We start from the raw sequence: 17381 nt of genomic DNA, 5'->3' as shown, positions 1-17381 counted from the left end.
GAGAAGAATGAGAGGGGGTTTAATAGCAGCCTTCAACTACCTGAAATGAGGTTCCAAAGAGATGGAGCTAGTCTGTTCTCAGTGGTGGCACATGACAGAAGGAGGAGCAATGGTGTCAGGGAAGTTTAGGTTAAATATGAAGGAAAACTCTCTCATATGAATGGTAGTAAAGCACTGGGACAGGCTACCCAGAACAGAGAGGTTTTGGAATCTCCACCCTTAGTGGTTTTTAAGACCTGGGTAGACAAAGCCTTGGCTGGGATGATCTAGTTGGAGATAGTCCTGCTTTGAGCAGGGGGTTGGACTAGATGACCTTCTGAGGTCCCTTCCAACCCTCATTTTCTATGACTCTATGACTGAGGGTGATCATGCATTGGAATAGGCTACTTTGAGAGTTGTAGAATCCCTAGAAAGTTGAAGAAGAGGTTACATATATGCTTTAGGGCTGTGCGAAGCTTTGGTCCCTGGTTTGATTTGGGGGAGATCTGCCCCAATTTGGTGGCCAAATCTCCAAATCCTAATTGAATCAGAGGACCTTTTAATCTTTCTGATTCAAATTGGAACCCTCTGAATCAATTTGGAGAGATTCAGAAAGATTTGGTGATTTGGACATAGACACAGCTTTAAACATTTTTTCTACATACCTCTAGGTAGCAGGCGACTTGTGAGCACTGCAATGCCAGGGTGCATGGAATCATAGAATAGTAGAATCAATGAGTCGGAAGGGACCTAAACAGATCATCTAGTCCAACACCCTGCCATGGGCAGGAAGGAGCACTGTGGGTGGGAGGGGTCATAAGACCCCAGCCAGGTGCCTATCCAGTCTCCTCTTGAAGATCTCCAGGGAAGGTGAGAGCACCACCTCTCTGGGAAGCCTATTCCAGGCTCTGGACACCCTTACAGTGAAGTAGTTCTTCCTAATATCTAACCTAAACCTATCCTCCCTCAGCTTGTGGCCATTGTTCCTGGTGACTCCAAGGGGGGCCCTGGTAAACAGACTTTTCCTGAGTCCCTGCTGGTGGCCCCTGATAAGGTTGTAGGCAGCCACAAGATCCCTCCTCAGTGTCCTCTTGTGGAGACTGAAGAGATTCAGGTCCCTCAGCCTCTCCTCATAGGGCTGGCCATGGAGGCCCTCAACCACATGAGTGGCCCTCCTCTGGACCCTCTTCAGGTACTCCACGTCCTTCTTGAAGTGAGTCGCCCAGAACTGGACACAGCACTCCAGCTGCGGCCTGACCAGTGCCGCATAGAGGGGGAGCAAGACCTCTCTGGACCTGTTAGTGATGCCCCTGTGGATGCATGACAGGGTGCGGTTGGCTCTGCCTATTACTTCGTCGGATTGGCGACTCATATTCATCCTGGAGTCAATCCTGACTCCAAGATCCCTCTCTGCCTCTGTACTGCTGCTGGAGTATCCCACAGAAACGCAGCAGGCTCCCCAGTGCACTTGGCAGCAAACTTGGAAGTGGACCAGAAGCACTTCTGGGTCTGCCAGGGAGTACGTGGGGAGGGGGGGGTCCCCTGCGCCCCCCAGCTCGGCAACTGGTGCCTTCTGGGTCTGGGGGGGCACCTGGGGTCCCCGCGTGGCTGATCATCGAGCAGAGGGGACACAAGGGGGGAACCCACGCATTCTCTGGTGGATCCAGAAGTGGGCTGGAAGTACTTCTGGTCTAATTCCAAATTTACCACCGAACATATGGAGGGCTTCCCTGCACTCCTGTGGCACACTCCATGTGCCCCAGCATCGCAGCATTCATAAGCCATGCTCCAGTGGTGCAATGAGTTAGCATGTGGTACTTATAAGGCAGTACTAGGAAAGTGATGCCAAGGTTGTCAGTTCAAACCTCACCTGGAGCATTTGACTTTTGCTCATAGTATGGAGAATAATCAGGAGGAACTCGCCTTCAGAATAGCCAGTTCAGACCCAGACATAATAGGGCTTACAGAAATGTGGTGGGATTCATCCCACGACTGGGCAGTTAGCATCAGGGGCTATAGGCTTTACAGGCAGAATAGAGAAGGAAGGAAAGGTGGGGGTGTGGCGCTCTTGTCAAGGAGCAATACACATCCTCTGCCAGCAAAATGGGGTCAGAGGGGCAAGCTGAAGTGATCTGGGTCAAGATACAAGGGGGCCGTTGGGAGAGGGATCTAATGGTGGGGATCTACTACAGACCCCCCAACCAAGGGGAGGAGGTGGACCAGGAATTTTTGGGCCAGCTTGCAGAGGCACTTAAGGCAAAGGATGTAGTTGTCATGGGTGATTTAAATTACCCAGACATCTGCTGGGAGGAACAGTCAGCCAGGTCAGACCGTTCCAGGAGGTTCCTGGCTGAGATACAGGACCTCCACTTAATTCAGGAAGTGCACAGTCTCACCAGAGGAAATGCCCTGTTGGACCTGGTCCTGGCCACAGGCGATGAAGTGGCCTCCAGGTCCTTGACCACCTGGGTGATAGCGATCATTGCTTGCTGGAATTCACCATCCAGCCCAGGGTGTCAGGGGTCTGTAGCAAGGCGGTAGCCCTAGATTTCAAGAGGGCCAACTTCAACGAGTTGAGATTAGTGGGAGAGATGCTGGGGTTCTTGACAGCACAGGAGCTCAGTGCCCAAGATGAGTGGTCGTTCCTTAAGGAGACAATACTCAGGGCCCGAGGGGTGACCATCTCAACAAAAAGCAAGGGGGCAGGAGTGCCTGAAAGCCCCCCTGGCTCACCAAGGTTGTACAGGAATGCCTGATTGCCAAAAAGGTGGCATACAACCGGTAGAATGGGGGTGCTATCTCCAAAGAGGAGTATACCTCCTCTGCTCAGGCCTGTAGGGGGGCTGTCAGGAAAGCTAAGGCAGACATAGAGCTAGGACTAGCGTCCAAAATCAAAGATAATAAAAAGTCCTTTTTCAAATATATAGGGAGGATGAAGAAAGTACCGGGAAATGTGGGGCCCCAGCAAGATCCTCTGGGCAATATGGTGGTTGCGCCAGAGGAGAAAGCAGACCTCTTTAACCAATTTTTCACCTCCGTTTTCTTGTGCAGGAACCAGGACTTCCCCACCGTGATGCAAGATGGACTTGAGGGGAATGCCTCCAGACCTCAGGCTGGGGAGGACTGGGTTAGAGAACTACTGGAGGGTCTGGACGTGTTCAAATCAGTGGCTCCAGATGCTCTCCACCCCAGGGTGTTGAGGGAGCTAGCAAGGGTTATTTCAGTGCCTTTGGCATGGCTTTATGGGGACTCGTGGTGCTCGGGCCAGGTGCCAGATGATTGGAAGATAGCCCAATGTGGTCCCCATCTTTAAAAAAGGGAGGAGGGAGGACCCAGGCAACTATAGGCCTGTCAGTCTTACCTCAGTCCTAAGGAAACTCTTTGAGAAGATAATGCAGCACAGCTGCGATGGTCCGGCATCAGGGATGATGCTCAAGGGCAACCAGCACGGTTTCATTAGGAGCAGGTCATGTCAGACCAACCTGATTGCCTTTTATGATTAGGTCACAAAAGCCTTGGATTCAGGTGTTGCCAAGAATGTAGTCTTTCTGGACTTCACCAAGGTCTTTGACACTGTCTCCCACCCCATCCTCATTAAAAAACTAGGCAGCTGTGGCATTGATGCCTACACAGTCAGATGGATTGCAGATTGGCTCAAAGGTCGTACTCAGAGGATGGTGGTGGACAGGTCATATTCAGCCTGGGGGGACGTGGGCAGCGGAGTCCCCCAGGGCTCAGTCCTTGGGCCCATGCTGTTCAATTTCTTTATCAGTGATTTGGACGACAGGGTGAAAAGCACCATGTTTAAATTTGGTGATGATACCAAAATTTGGGGTGAGCTGAGCACGCTAGTAGGGAGGGAAAGACTGCAGCAAGACCTGGATAGGTTATAGGGGTGGGCTAGCAAAAACAGGATGCGCTTCAATACTGACAAGTGCAGGGTGCTGCACTTGGGCAGCAGTAACCAGCAGCACACTTATAAGATGGGAAACTCCCTTCTTGAGAGCAGAGGCAGAAAGGGATCTTGGAGTCATTATAGACTCCAAGATGAACATGGGCCGACAATGTGAGGTCACGGTTGGCAGGACTAACTGGACCTTGTCGTGCATCCACAGGTGCATCTCAAGCAAGGCCAAGGAGGTGATCCTCCCCCTCTATACAACACTGGTCAGGCCAGAGCTGGAGTACTGCGTCCAGTTCTGTGCGCCACACTTCAGGAGGGATGTGGACAACATTGAGAGGGTCCAGAGGAGGGCCACCCGCATGATCCGGGGACAACAGGGCAGACCCTACAATGAGAGACTGCGGGACCTGAACCTGTTCAGCCTTCACAAGAGAAGGCTGAGGGGGGACCTGGTGACTGTCTATAAATTCACTAGTGGGGACCAGAAGGGTTTGGGAGAGACCTTGTTTCCCCGAGTGCCCCCTGGCATAACAAGGAATAACAGCTATAAGTTGTTGGAGAGTAGGTTTAGATTAGACATCCGTAAGAACTACTTCACTGTCAGGGCGGCTAGGATCTGGAACCATCTTCCAAGGGAAGTGGTGCTGGCTCCTATCCTGGAGGCTTGATGCCTACGTGGCTGGAGTCATTTGAGCCCAATTTTTCTCCTGCCCAGGCAGGGGGTTGGAGTTGAAGATCTACAAGGTCCCTTCTGACCCGACTTCTATGATTCTATGGTACCTCGAGGTATGTAGAAAATACATTTAAAGCTGTGTCTATGTCTGAATTGCTGATTCTCTGAATCCACATTGAATCTTCAGATTTGGATTTGGCTGAATCATAGTTTCATAGTTTCATAGTTTCTAGGGTCGGAAGGGACCTGAGCAGATCATTGAGTCTGGTCCTCTGCCATGGCAGGAAAGAGTACTGGGGTCAAACGACCCCAGCAAGGTGTACATCTAGCCTCCTCTTAAAGACCCCCAGGGTAGGAGCCAGCACCACTTCTCTTGGAAGTTGGTTCCAGATCCTAGCCGCCCTGACAGTGAAGTAGCGCCTCCTGATATCTAGCCTAAATCTACCCTCTACCAGCTTGTGACCATTATTTCTAGTCACTCCTGGTAGTGCTCGGGGAAACAGGGACTCCCCCAATGCCTTCTGGGCCCCCCTGACTAGTTGGTAAATGGCCACTAGATCCCCCCTCAGCCTTCTCTTATGGAGGCTGAACAGGTTCAGGTCCCGGAGCCTCTCCTTGTAGGGCCTGCCCTGCTGCCCCCGATCATGTGAGTGGCCCTCCTCTGGACCCTTGCCAAGTTGTCCACATCCCTCTTGAAGTGTGGCACCCAGGACTGGACACAGTACTCCAGCTGCAGCCTGACCAGTGTCGCATAGAGGGGGAGGATCACCTCCTTGGACCTGTTCAAGATGCATCTGTGGATGCATGACAAAGTGCGGTTGGCCTTCCTGACTGCGTCCCCACACTGCCGGCCCATGTTCATCTTGGCATCAATGATGACTCCAAGATCCTTTTCTGCCTCTGTACTGACAAGAAGGGAGTTTCCCAACCTGTAGGTATGGTGCTGGTTGTTCCTCCCCAGGTGCATCACTTTGCACTTGTCAGTGTTGAATCCCATCCTATTCTCGTTCGCCCACCCCTGTAACCTGTCTAGGTCTGAATGTCGAGGAAGCCAAAGCCTGCCTTGAGACACCATTCCTGAAGCCACCAGTTTGTCTCTGCGATGCACATCGCATGCCGTCTTCCACTTCCACTCACTGGTAGGATAGAAGAGAAAACCACCTGTGCGCCTATCTCCTTCAGCACGCCCCCCAGAGCATGGTAGTCCACCATCAGGTGATCAGGGCTTCTCCTGGCTGCATCATTAGTACCCACATGGATTAGGACCATGGGGTAGTAATCGGTGGGCTGGATCATGGCCTGGATCATCCCCTTCACGTCCTGAATCTTTGTTCCAGGTAGGCAGTAGACCTTGCGTGTCAAGGGGTCCTGGCAACAGATGGGGCCCTCTGTACTTCTCAGGATGGAGTTGCCTATGATGATCACTCAACGCTTTTTCCTTCTGGCCTGCTTCGCTTCTTCGGCCTGCTCAGAACGTGGAGAGCGTGGAGTTGCCTCCTCTCCTTCATTCTCCTCCAGAATTGCCAAGGCCTCGTACCTGTTCTCCAGCCGGACTGGAGGGACTGTTACTGCTGTGTTATGAGCAGCCCTGGTTCTGGAGGTGACCATCTGCCACTCTGCAGTGGTGGGCACCTCCCGAGGTGCTTCTTCCTTGGGTGTGTGACTTTGCAGGGAAAGGAAATAGCTGTCAATTTTTTCCTCTGCCTCCCTGATTCCCCTCAGCCTGCTAACCTCCTCCTGGAGCTCCCTCACTGCGCCTCCAGGGCCCTAAGGTGGGCACCTGCAGGAAGGGTGTGGGGGTCCCCAATCCTTGCCCCCCCAGGCCTTGCTGGGCAACTCCTGCAGGCCAGGGGGTCAGGGGATGCCAGCCCCCCCATGGGCTCTGTCTGGGTGGAGGCCTCAGACAAGCCCTGGGAAGGTTGTGCCCCTCGGGCAGGGGCCCTGGCAGCACTCCGTGTCGACACCATCATAGGAGTTGCTGCTTGTTTCTGGCTTAGTGTGGTGCCTACGCCCCGTGCTAGCAGGAGTCTCCCTTCCGGCCCTTCCTGCTCACCCACCGGCGCAAACACTGACGCAAACAGGGACAGTGATCCTAATCAACTGATCGAATCAGGGACAGTGATCTGAATCAACTAATTGAATCACTGTCCCTTATTTGGGCTGAATCCAAATGAAATAGGGCGTGCTTTGCACACCTCTAATATGCTTGGCTGGGATGGCTTAGTTAGGGCTGATATTACCTTGAGCAGGGGTCCAGATTAGATGACCTTGTAACATCCCTTCTAGTCCTGCTTTCCTATGATCCTAAAACAGTTTGAAGAGTATTGCATAAGAAGACAAAGCAAAACCCCTGATAAATTTGACTTTTATAAAAGAAAGTGGAGAGAACATGAGATAGTTAGCAGGAATTTGTTCTCAGCTTGGGCTAAGTTTGACTTGCCACTGTAAAGTTAACAGAGTCCCTTATAAAAGACCAAATTGTGCTGGGAAGCAGTAATATGGAGGTTAGGCTGTTTAGAAAATACTTAACCCACTTAGGAGCAAGCAACTTTGCCAGGTTTCTGAAATTGTAAATGCCTGACTGCAGAGGCAGGATAAGCCAGTGGAACTGGACAGGCTTCTTGAATCACAGAGGCCCAAAGCAATGTGTAAACAGCATATGGCAGAGAATTTCAGTTTGAAGCAGGTATGCAGAAGCAAAAGTGAGTTTCCTGGAGAGATCACAGTATGCTGCACATGCAGCTACCTCCACAGCCAACACATACATTGACCAGCATGTGGGAAGTGTTGCAAAATGTGCAAGATATTTATTCACTTTGCAAGAGGTTGCATATAGAAATAGCACAAGAAACAGCAGGTGCATGCACTATACAATGAGGAAGAGGAGGAACTCTTTGGAATTATGAAAGAAAAAGTCACTTCATCCAAAGCCTGGACAGTCACCTTGGAGACAAATAAACTAACTGTAACTTTTAAATTGGGAACAGAGGCACAGGTCAATATAATATCTGATATTATTATCAAGCAAATGAACATTAAATCTGTATACTTAAGAAATAAGAAAGTATCAGAGCATATAATGGGGAGTTAATTTCAACTAAAGGTGTATGTGAACTGATTGTTAGGCACAAATATAATATGGTTAAGGTTGGATTCATAATTGTTTCAGGAAAATAGGTGCCTGTCTTGGGTTAAGAAGATATAAAGCTTTGAATTTAATTAAAAGAATAGGCTCCCTTAAGAAACCAAAAGACAGCAATATAGAATAGTTTTCTGCTATTTTTAATGGCATAGGGAAACTGTAAACCCTATCCAAGATAGAACTGATAGAAAACACTCCCACTCTTCATGAGCGAAAGAATATTCCTCTTGCTTTAAGACATAAAGTTAAAGAAAAGCTGTATAGATTAGTTGTTTTGGATGTTATAGAAAAAATGGATTCAAAAGCTTGGGTTCATTCCCTTTTCATAATAGAAGAGAAAGATGGATCTTTAAGATTGTGTCTAGGTCTTAAACAATTAAATGGGTGATCAGAGATGAAAGTTTAGGAAGCATGGAAGAAACTAAATATTTTTCCAGTCTGGATGCATCCTCTGGGTTCTGGAAAGTTCTGTTGGAAAAGAATAGTGCTAGGTTGTGTACTGTCATTAAACCTCTTGGAATATATTTCTTTTACAGACTTCCTTTTTGATTGGGTTCTGCACCTGAGGCCTTTCACAGAAAGGTACAACATATTTTTGAACATCTTGAGGGAACTGTAATGTACATATATGATATCTTCATTTGGGGAAAAACAATGAGAAGCTCCTATAACAGGCTTGAAACTGAACAAGCAAAAGAATGCAAATTTAAGCTCGAACAAATAAAATATTTAGAAGAAAATTTAACAGAATAACAGGGCAAGGTCATCCTGACCAGGTTGAGGCCATTACCAACAGGCCACCCCTTGAAGATAAAAAGGAGTATAAAAATTTATGGAAATGATCAAAGGAGGTTTATACATAGCTTACCAGAAAAGACCACACACGAGAACACTCCTAGAAAAAAATGTCTGGTGGGCTTGGGAACATAACCATGCCACTGAATTTGTAAATCTGAAGGAATTAATCAAAAAGGCTCCTGTGTTAAGATACAGTGACCCTGAAAAACCCACTAAACTCTCAACACATGCCTCTTCAGAAGGCACTGTGGCAGCCCTGATGCAATAACAAGGAGAAAACTGGAGACTGCTGGTGAGTTTTGCATTGATGGCACTCACCAAAACATTGCCTGTAGGCATCAATTGAAAAATAAGTGACAGCTCTGATATAAGGCTGTAAAAACTTCATGTGTTCATTTATGGGAGACCTGTTCCAGTTGAAACTGATCACAAACTGCTGATAACACTAGCCAAAGAGGAACTGGTTGATACATCTCCAGAATAGAGTCTTTTCTTTCAGCTGCAATCATACGATTTAAAGAAAAAATTCATACCAGTCATAGCAGATACACGATGATTAAGTTACAGGGTCAGATATAGTATATGTTAATCTGATCAAAAGAACAGTTCCCAGATCAGATAAAATGTTGGCAGTCATTGCAGAATCTACTGCATATGATGGCATATTACAATGCAATGCTACCTTTCTACGTTGGGTGGAATTGGAAGCACAGAGCCAGCCCCTATTTCAAATTCACAGGACAGTTTTTGGTACTAGATAGCATTTTATTCAGGGGCTTAAGACTTATTGTTTCAGAGGCGTTAAGGAAAGACATGGTAAGTAGAATACATAAGGGACATCTGAGCATTGAGAAAGGCAAAAAAAGAGCAAGGGATGCTCTGTATTGACCCAATATAAGTGTGGGCATTGAAGGAGCTGTGAAAGATTGCACATGTCAGAAATACAGCTTAACTCAGAAGAGGTAGTCACAGAGGAGGCTCCTTGGTCTCATGTAGGTATTAACTTATACATGCATGAAGGAAAAACTTCCTTATGAATCACAGATTACTATTCATGCTATCTGGAAATTGCATTGCTGGAAAACACAACAGGAAGTCATTTCATTAGTCAGATAAAATTAGCTTTTGCCGGACAGGGAGCACTGACACAAATGAAGTTTTGTTGTGCAGTTGGCCTCCTGAAACACTCTACAGCCATGCCCTTACAGAAGAGCATGGCTGCAGAGCACTTTAAAAGTGCCTGATAGCAAGACAGTCTGAACCTTCATTTACTCAAGGGTTCAGATGAAGGTGCTTCAAAGTGGAGCACCTTCATTAACTTGTGTCAGAACTCCTTCTTCCCTTCCTCACTTCCTCCTTCCCTCCTCCCTCCTGTCCCATCCTGAAGACAGCAGCAGAGCTGGGGGAAGGGGGGTGGAGCCAAGGGAAATTGGCTGCAGATATGCAGTTGCTCCAGACTGGAGCCCAATCCCCCAACCCCCTGGACTCAACAGCAAATGTCTGTTGGGTTAGGGGGAACACTGTAACTCTTGTAGCTTCCTGTGCAGTGCCATGAGTTAGAGCGGGGAGTTGCATGTCTGTCAGAACCCAGGATTTCTGAAATAATAGTCTTCAGTTAAGTTGCCCTAATTTTAGGGCAGCACGCATGAAACATAGCTTAATCTAGTGGATGATGTTGTTGCTGACATCTGGAATTTGAAAAGGGATAAGATTAATCAAAACAGTACCATAATAGTGGCTCAAGTCACCACCACTGTAAACCATGGACATGGTGCTTATATCTGATCATAAAGAATGGGCACAAAGTGCTAGTTGCACATTAAGTAGCTCCTAGATCCTATCAAGTTGTCACCCCAGAAGGTCAGATGTTTTGCAGGAACAGAAAACACCTACTGCTTATTAAAGATAGAAACAAAGAGCATCACATCAGATACTGAGAGCGTTTGTAGACAACACTTTAAAGCGGGTTTGAAGTGGGTTAAATGTCTTTTGCACCACTTTAATGGCATTGCTGTTTGCACATTCGGCGGTGTATTGCGCATTAATTGCAGCTGCTGCAGCACATTTGACAGTGGTTTTGCACCTTAAATGACTTTGGGACTCATCAAATGACTTTGGGGCACTGCAATCTAAAACGCCTCTGAGGAGTTTTAGTTTCCTACCCTACAGCGGTGGAAGGAAACACCGGGTTCTGTGCAATTCAGGGGCTGTGCAGGCAGCCCATGCAAGCCGCCTGCCAGCAGCCCAGGAAGGCAGGCTCCACAGAAGGCAAAAAAAACATGTGGCAAGCCTGATCTTTTTTTTTCCTCTGGAGCCTGCCTGTCTGCCTGAGCTGTGTGGGAGCCCAGCGCTTCCCTCCATGACTGCAGCACCCTCCGGGACTGTCTGAGCCGGGTGGGTGGGTGCTGCCTGGGGGGGGGGGCGTGACGCTGCTGCCATGGAGGGAAGCACCAGCTCACCCCAGCTCAGGGGCTGCTCTGCCCACCAGCAGCTTTCTCCCCTCCCCACCGCTGGAGAGGCAGGCAAGGATCGGGCTCCGACATGGGTGTGGATGACACGAGGGTTTTTAAAAATCAACCGCTTCATTTTAGGGAGAATTAAACCCCCGTGTGGTGTACAAATGCCCTGAGATGCTATCTTACCAAGAAGCTTCTGCAAGGGAGACTGCAGAGAAAGAGACTGAATTGGAAACATCTGTGGAAGAGGGCATAAGATCTGAACCAATGAGAAGTGAAAAAGGAAAGATGAAAAACTAATTGAGACTGCTTCAATGCATCCTTATACTTCACATATTTGAAATCTGCTTATGATATTTGGATATGCTTGTAATAAAAAGGGGAGATGTGAAGATAGCTGTTAGGCTTCTATGAATTGTTACATTTGCCTTTGCTGAAAGGTATTTAGGGAAGGGGTGAAGCCCTTGCAGAAGGCATTATAGCTGGGGCAGTTGGCTGTAGCACTCCTCAGTAGAAGGTTATCTGTTACTGTTACTTTCAGTGAATTGTATTATAGTGTCTGGACTCTGATGACCTTCTCTGACTTGTTGTTCACACCACCAAACAACATAGTTACTGCTAATCAAACCATATGTTATGCTGCAAGATATAGTTTAATGCAGAGTTACTTCTATTCTCTTTTGGCTAGTTACATGTATGGGGAACAACATAAGACCACAATTGTGGACAGATCTTCCATTTATAAAAATAACACAAAATGATTTTTTTAACCCTCTTCCTGTAGTATGGCTGAATTCTTAGTTTAGCCAAATTGACATGGTTTTTTAGGTGTTGAAAAGGCCACAGTTTCATTGACAAATGTATGTAAAAGCATGATATTCTGTGTCTGAGTAAACAGGTAAGTAGCTCGCTCAAGAGAAAATCCAAGTTGGTATAATGTCACAGGCAATGAGAAAGAAGAACATGTAAAATACTGCAGACTTTTTCTTTTTTTTTCCCAGTGAGGAAATTGTCACCAGAACCAATTAATTTATTGGTCCAGTCAATTTTTAACAAATGTTTATTTTAGACTAACCTGAAACTTTTTTTTCAATTTTCTCAGTCAAATGAAAAAAACACACCCAAAATATTTATTCTATGTCAAATGGAATATTTAATTGAACTCTTAATGAAACATATAATTTCATTTTACAGTTTTAAACTATTTTTTTAACATTGATTTATTAATTGTTGGTATATTTTGAAAGATCCCATCCTTTCAAGCCAAAAACTAAACACATTTTTGTTTTGCAAATGTCAAAATGAAATGTTTGCTCAGATGTTAAATTAATAGCACCAAGACTATTTGCTACGCTTGACCTGAATTCACAAAGTTTCATCTTCCTTGAAATTGCATCATGAAAAGGATCATCCAGCTCTGATCATTAACTTTTGTCACTCGAAGAATCAGTTACTACAGTGGATTGCAGTTGTGAGTATTTGTGAAGACCAGTTGGGAATCCCTACTAGTCTCCAGTTGGATGAATCATAGCAAATTAAGGTGAAAGGGACCTCAGAAGGTCATTTAGTCCAACCCCCTGCTCAATGCAGCACCATCCCTAACTATATCATCCCAGCCAAGGCTTTGTCTAGCCAGATCTTAACAACCTCCAAGGATGAATGACTCCTCACTTAATATTTTTTCTTGCAGTGAATAATATGATCTCTTTACTGTGCAATCTGTAATTGCTGCAGTTAATTTCTGGGTTATATTTAAATGTTGATTTTAATTTGTATCACTCTTTATGGTATCTGGGAGAGATCAACCCTTACCAGAGTAATGGCACTGCCAGTAAGGGTTGTGTAAAGGTGGAACAAGTGGCCACAGCTGTGGCTCTTTTCTGACACCTTCCCTACTGCAGTAGCCTTGAGAAGAAACAGCAGCTAAGCAGTTATGTCATCTTTATCACACCCTACAGCACGGTGTTCTGCCATCCTCGTTTGTTGTGCTGGTGGACCTGCCAAGAACCACCAGCTGTGCAGCTGAGGATTGGGTCCATGATGTCCTTCCTTAGCAGTTGAGATGAATTGGGACATTTGGAGTATATTATTCATTCTTAGTGCAGACCCTTAGCTATTCAGTTAACTAACTTGTCCAAAAGGGCTTTGCTTTCTTAATCTCCAGGGTGAAAGCACTGCAAGGCCCGTCTGTTTGCTCACAGTTTTGCCAACAGGGAAGTTTGGAGAAGGTTGGGTTATTTTTTTTTCCAAGTAGCATTTTCACTAGGTTTGGGGCAGTGTCCTTTGACTGACAGTAGGTCTGTTTGATGACTGTTTATTCTGCTATTCATATAATGTGTTTTGCAAAGACATTCAGAGAAATGTGATGCATGTATAATGTGCATTTGCAGAATAAATATAAATAACATAACATGTAGGTCCTTCCCTGCTTCCCCTCATGTAATGCAGATGATAATTAAGCTTGTCTGAACCCTGAATGTTTCAGTTTTCACAGGGTGAAATGAACCCTGCATTTTGGTTTGTGGGGTTTGGAAGTGAACCAGACCCACCACAGCTTCACCCCCCACCACCCTCCTCCCATCAAGCCCTGGGACTCCACTTACCTTAGATGACTTTGGGGGAGTGGACAGAGCTTGAATAAGTCAAGGAGGCCAGCTGAAGGGAGGGCTTTTTTAAGAGCATTTTGGCTATATGAATAACCGCATCCCACATTTCATATGAATGAGTTGAGGGCCATAAATCCATGCAGCCTTGAACCCAAGGGTCCGTATGAATGGGCTTGAGGTTCAGAGCAAATATTTTGCCCAGCTGCAAGGATAAAAGTACATTCTTGGATAATTAGCTGAAAACTGTATTTTCAGTCTGACTTGCAAAAATTGTCATTTTAATTGAGAAAAGAAACCCAAACTGGAAGGCTGAACGTATGAAGGGATTTGATCTGAACCTGCTTCTACTGTTTTGGTTTATGGCTGGTCTCAGAAGCAGAAGGGGCATATTTTCAAGTTCCTTTTTGGTTCCAGAGCCAATTTTGTACAAAGCTTAGATGGTAGAAACACCAGACAAGAATAGAATTCAGCTGCTGGGGCTGAGTCTCATATTCCTGCCAGTGTGCGCATACAGTTTACTTACTAAAGGACAGAAGGGGGTGCAGCTTTACCACATCAGCTGCTCTTTGGTAACCATCATGGATATGTTATCCAATGTTCACTGGAAGCTAAACCAGGGCAGCTTGGCCCCCATTGAAACAGAGGTAATTTACCCACTGTAAATTTTTTGTATGTCCGTGCTCTCTGTTTGGGTCTAGTTTTAAGTGCTTTATCCAGCTATACAAATCAGAAGTAACCTTACTTAGCTTTCTGTTACCTTCTTCTCAGAACACCTTTTATTTTCTGAACAATTTGATCCCTTTGTCATTATAGATGATCTATGCTGCTCTCCAATATATTGTGAAAACCATTGCAGAAAGTCTTGTTGCTTCTGCTGTAACCTTAGCATATGGCAGGAAGATTCTGTAGAGTACTGTTATGCACTGCTCTCATTGTTAGGTACATCCTGGCATACATGAACTGGGAAAAAAAAGAAGCAATACCTCTGCGCTATCCTTTTCAGTACTGGGCAGTGAAGTATTAGTTAAAAATCTGTTTCTATGACATTTAAATATTGTTACTGTTGGAATAAATCATCTCAAAGGTTTGTTTTGGTTTGGGTATTTATCACAGGACAAGTATTTACATAACTACTATATATTTGAAATACACATGAGCATTCTTGTAAACCACTAATATTTGATATGTCAAAATCCTCTGTGAACATAAATGCACAGAATCTGAAATTTCCAGATGGGCAGCATTACCCCAGACAATCTACCTGTGATTCTAGTTTGAAAATGCTTTGCATCACTTGCCACGTTATAATCACATGACTCAAAATATTAACACATATACCACACACAGATGAGCTGCAATTGGCTTCAAGTTATGTAGGCTAGATGCCTTGATTATGACAGACATACAGTGTACCACATTCTACACTGGCTCATACTTTCTAGTCCTTGTGTGACTTAAATCAGCAGTCGGTCTTCTTGTCTGTTTCTAGAGAGAAAAGTGTAGATGTCTTCCTCAAAGGCCCAACTCCAGATCAATACTTCACAACTATTCCCAGCAGTGAGTTGCTCTGATGTATTCTATGTTCATTCTGTGCAGAATTAGCGTGAATTTGGAAGTGGAACCACCCGTGTGGCTTGGGATGTTTAGTAATTGTAATATTGTCTAACAGTATTTCCTCATAAGGTAAAACATCTTTATATTGTAAAAGCATGGACAGGTGGCCTGAATGTATAAGGTTTGGTTTGATCTCACTCTAATTTGTTTCATTTTGACAGGAGGTTCAATTTACCCTCTATTCCTCTTCATAATTTTATGCTCCTCAAAAAGCAATTGGGATATGGCAGTTATAGATCCATGTGCAGGTTGGAGATGCGCAGCATAAACTTAAAGGCCTTGTTAGGAAAAAGATTTGACTGTGTGGCAGTTTGTGTGTGTGTGTGTGTCCCGCTCTCTCCACCTCCATTACTCACTCTGCCTCTTTTATAAAGCTGTATTTTTACCCAGAGTTTGTGTTCTAGTAGTGCTTCTAATGACAGATTTGCACTTGCTCTGTGTGAATACTAAGCTGTTCTCTTTTTAAATGAGTTTGCTCTTATAGTGAGTTACACACACACTATAAACCAATGACTACACATTCCATAAAGTAATCAAGTTATTTCTCTTACTCAAAGAAAGATTGCAGAATCTGAGAAATGTTGACTGGAAGAGGCCTCCAGATGTCATCTAGTCCAGCCCCTTGCTCTAGGCAGGATCTGCTGCATCTAAGCCATCCCAAACAAATGTTCTTTTTAAGCTGCACTAAAAATCTTCCAGTGGTGGAAGAATTTCTCTCTAGGTAATCCATTCCAGGACCTAAACACCCTTGTGGATAAAACACTCTTCTTGACAGGTAACCTTAATCTTTCATACTGCAATTTTAGACTATTACATTTTGTGTTGTCCCCTGTGGACATAGAGCAGATGATCACCTTCCTCTTTATAACAACTGTTTCTTTATTTGAAGACTGTCACAAAGCCCCCCAACTACCTCCCATGACACATTTTTACAAATCTCTTGATAATTTTTGCAGCAGCATAGGGGTTCACCTGGGCACCTGTGGCAAAGCAGAGACTTCCAGTCTGCGATCACAAGCACAACAACTGTTAGCAGCTGCTTTTTTGCTGCCCAAGTCAGTGACCGGGATGGTTGCCCTGTCACTCTCCTGCCCCACCTCTCCCTTAGTTATGTCACTACATTGTTGTTGCTCTTCTCTGGACTCTCTCCAAGTTGTCCACACCTTTTTCAAAGTTCAGTGACCAGAACTGGCTATAATAGTCTAGATGTGTCCTCAGTAGTACTGAATAGATCGGAATATATATAAAGCTGTTCTTTCTATATTTAATCACATTCATTGAGGGGAAACAAGCTCTCGGTTGTTGTCACTAGCTATGTCATCTCATTACCTTGTGGCTCTGTAAGTGACTTCTGAGAATAGATATTTAAATTGCTGCCTCAAACTTAGAACACACCTTTTTATTTTTAGGAAGACTATGGGACTGAAGTTCTTCTATGTTGCATCAAATTTCCGTCAGTGTACCTCCACTGGATTTACTGGAGCTACTCCTAATTTACAGGAGTATGAGGGAGAAATCCAATTCCCTGTGGAAAGAATAGAAATAGTGAAACTAAATCTAACTGTTGGCTCATCTAGTCCACTATCCTGTCTCTGTCACCACTAGAGAAAAGTAGAAATGTCCCATTATTCATCTAGCCAACTATAAGGAGCTGAGACTGGGGAGAAAATTCTTTTCTGACCCCACAATCCCAAGACAATCAAAATATTTCCTGAAGAATGTAGTGTTATTATCCAACACAATGTTCTAACTTTAATAGCCGCAGAATTTATTAATGGTCATAAAATGATTCATTCCTTTAAAAAAAAATCTAGCCACATCCATTGACTCAATGACCTCCCAAGCCATGCATTCCACAGGTTCTCCGTAGGTAACACAGAGCGATCTGGGCTTTTAAAAATATTTATGAAATTTCTGTGTGTCAAGATCTAAAAGGAAAATTTATATGGCTATGTAGCCACATTGAGTAACTGACTTATTTTAAGGACAGAGGAGAAAGGGGCACATATTGTATATGACTTTGTTACATTTTGAACCCATTTTATACTGATACCTCTCACCACAAAGTAGTATTTTATTTTATTGGTTCTAAACAAAAATCCTGAAATTTCTTCTGATGTTCCTTTTTTCTCTCCATATTTTGTACTAGAAAGTGAATTCCAGTGCTTTACTATCCTCCACATGAGAGACGTTTTCCTAATATCTAACC

This window comes from Crocodylus siamensis, chromosome 2 (genome assembly GCF_052110815.1).
Source record: "Crocodylus siamensis isolate JL-2025a chromosome 2, ASM5211081v1, whole genome shotgun sequence".
In the NCBI taxonomy this organism is placed as follows: Eukaryota; Metazoa; Chordata; order Crocodylia; family Crocodylidae; genus Crocodylus; species Crocodylus siamensis.
The sequence above is the reverse complement of the archived record's forward strand: the minus strand, read 5'-3'. Positions refer to the sequence as shown.